The 3,239-nt window shown below is 30.4% G+C and overlaps 1 long non-coding RNA gene across 1 annotated transcript; it reads right to left on the reverse strand.

Annotated features, from left to right (window-relative positions):
* Positions 1–1,491: 1,491 nt before the first annotated feature.
* LOC128882550 (uncharacterized) lies at positions 1,492–3,192 on the reverse strand. The gene is made up of 3 exons (XR_008458461.1): positions 2,626–3,192; positions 2,156–2,260; positions 1,492–2,060 (listed from the first exon to the last, which is right to left on the reverse strand). It is a non-coding gene; the product is annotated as an uncharacterized LOC128882550 (long non-coding RNA).
* Between the last annotated feature and the right edge of the window lie 47 nt (positions 3,193–3,239).

The following is a 3,239-nucleotide window of genomic DNA, read 5'->3' on the forward strand; positions in this document are numbered from 1 at the left end:
CCAGATTCTGCAAGGAGTTATGAACAGGATACAGTATTGTTGCCTTGTATTACATATGTCCATGCATTAGATCCATAGTACACTTTACCAATGCAATATGGCAATGTACTTCTATACCGCTATCTTTTTAATGCGATACTTACCTGTTTCCAACAAGAAATGAACCATAAAGCATCCTTCAATGAGAAAGTAAGTAAAATCCACAATTAAAAGTAAATAGTGCTTACCATTATTCGGTAAGTAGTTTTCTGTGCTTAAACTATGTGTGCTATCGTAGTAAATAGTTGACAAGTTGAAATACCATATCCTAACACAGTGCGCAGTGAATGGAATTAAGTGATCTATATATAAAGATTGTATGAAAATTATGCTTATACGCTATTTTGCTTATAGACTTTATATTTGAAACTTTGCCGGAAGTATTGAATTTTTAACGCTATAATTTTTATGTCAATATTGGGTTTTGTATATTTAAAATATTAATTTGAATGTAGTTATCTGTGTACGTAAAGCAGAAATAAGATAATAACCGAGGAGAAAATAATTGATTTTTCAAGGATGATTAAGATGATAATAAATCAGATCAATGAACGTGACACGGAACTCTTTTTAGTGGGATTGTATATTTGAAGGTCCCATTACTCGAGTCCTGTGATATGTTGTTGGTGATCAGCTGGTGTTTAATGGTGATTTACAAGAAAAAGCAGTTTTGCACTTTGATCTGTATTAATAGCCATTACATGCTTTAATTAGTGTTATGCTTCTTCAGTACATACTGTAGTTTTTACTTTTGTATACTCTATGTGTTGACAACTTTCACAGTATCTCATAATGTGTACTTGAAGAGTACATACTTGTAATTGAAATTATGCAGTAGTAACATTTATTCTAATTAAACAATCCTTTACGTAATAAAATGCTTTAAGGGGCTAGACTGGTTTCTCGATTGTTAAAGGGAGGTGATTTTCCAAGGCTAAAAAGAAAAGACCAAGCAGATAATCATTTGCAAATTTGAAGAATATATTTTGACACTTTTAATAAGAAAATACAAAAAATTTCATGCAAAAATATCGAGTCTAACTCGAGTTATACGTTACACCGTGAAGTCCTCCAAGAATGAAATTGTCAATCAGCTGCAGTTTTAGACGTCCTCTGAATGTCAGTATCTGAGAAAAGAAAATTTGACGTTAAAGTAGATGAAATTCTCCGTACCATGAACTAGGATCTTTCAAAAATATTGAAAATTAACAAAATGACAGTGGTTTGAAAATAAAATTCCCTTATTGCTAAAAAAAAAACGCTCGTTTTTTGCTTGGAAAACTTGCAATTGTTATAATATCAAAAAGATCCTAGTTCCTGGTACGAAGAATTTTATCTAGTTTAACGTCAAATTTTGTTTTCTCTGATACTGATATTCTGAAGACGTCTACAACTGAAGCCGATTGACAATTTCATTCTTGGAGGCGCAACGTATAACTCGAGTTAGACTCGATATTTTTGCGTGAAATTTTTTGTACTTACTTGTTAAAAGTGTCTAAATATATCCTTAAAACTTGAAAATATTTGTCTGCTTAGTCTTTTTTTTTGGCCCTGGAAAATCACCTTCCTTTCATACCCGAGAAACTAGTCTAGCCCCTTAATAGTAATTCTTAATGTTCTACACATCCAGAATAAACATAATATATAAAAGATGTACAGTTTCTATTGTAATGCTTGGACAAATGGTAAGAATGCAATTTCTTATTTGCACTTTTTCTGTATTATATAGTATAAGGTACAGTTCTCATTATCTTCTTCTATCTTTAAATAAATACTTGATTACTTAAAGTTTATATATCCAAAAAAATGTTATAATAATGAGATGGTTATTTAATTGATAGAAGAAATGAAAGGGAAAGGAGGCAATAAGAACGAATACATACAATTCATATGGAATTACTTTATTAATTACAAACATTTATTCATTCCATGCATGCATTAATGATTAATATAAATATGTGAAAATTTATTTCTAATCATACTAACGTAGATCACACCGCATCATCTTATTCTTCAATAATCTGTAACACATACAAGAAACTATATTTTAATCGCACATTAACATAGGGTTTAAAATAAAAATAGAAATTACAATTTTCATATGAACACTACATACAGATCCTTCCGTTATACTCTCTGGCAGATCGTAGTATTTTAACTGCGTAATTGGAATAGTCTACACTAACGTACATCACATCACATCATCTTATGCTTCAATAATCTGTAACACATACAAACCATATTTTAGGTACAAATTAACGTGGAGCTTAAAATAAAAATAGAAATCATAATTTTCATACACACATTATATATGGATCACTTAACTTAATTTCTTCTGTTGTACACTCCGTCTAGTTGTAGTATTTTTTTAATTTAACTGGCTATTTTTCCTTCTTAAAACAACCGATTCATCCCTTCATTTCCTCTTATTTTTGGATGACTGTAACTGTCTAGATCAATCGAAGACTGTAGAAACAGAAAATGCACAAAAATTTACAACGATACTGCATATATACTTTAAGCATACAAAACTACTTATCAAATAATGGAAAGCACTATCTACTTTTAATTGTGGATTTTACTTACTCTTTTGTTGAAGGATCCTATATGGTCCTAAAAAGATAGCAGTATTGAAGTTCATTGTCATGTCGCACTGGTAAAGACTACTATGGTTCTAATGCGTGCACATATGTAATACAAGGCGTGTAATGGCTATTAATACAGATCAAAGTGCAAAACTGCTTTTTCTTGTAAATCACCATTAGACACCAGTTGATCACCAACAACATATCACAGGACTCGAGTAATGGGACCTTCAAATATACAATCCCACTAAAAAGAGTTCCGTGTCACGTTCATTGATCTGATTTATTATCATCTTAATCATCCTTGAAAAATCAATTATTTTCTCCTCGGTTATTATCTTATTTCTGCCTTATGTACACAGATAACTACATCCAAATTAATATTTTAAATGTACAAAACCCAATATTGACATAAAAATTATAGTGTTAAATATGCAATACTTCCAGCAAAGTTTCAAATACAAAGTGTATAAGCAAAATAGCGTGTAAGCATAATTTTCATACAATTTTTATCTATAGATCACTTAATTCCATTCATTGCGCACTGTGTTAAGATATGATATTTTGACTGACCAACTATTTACTACACATACTATTTCCTCACTCTAACCTATA

The sequence above is a fragment of the Hylaeus volcanicus genome, unplaced genomic scaffold (genome assembly GCF_026283585.1).
Source record: "Hylaeus volcanicus isolate JK05 unplaced genomic scaffold, UHH_iyHylVolc1.0_haploid 12061, whole genome shotgun sequence".
In the NCBI taxonomy this organism is placed as follows: Eukaryota; Metazoa; Arthropoda; class Insecta; order Hymenoptera; family Colletidae; genus Hylaeus; species Hylaeus volcanicus.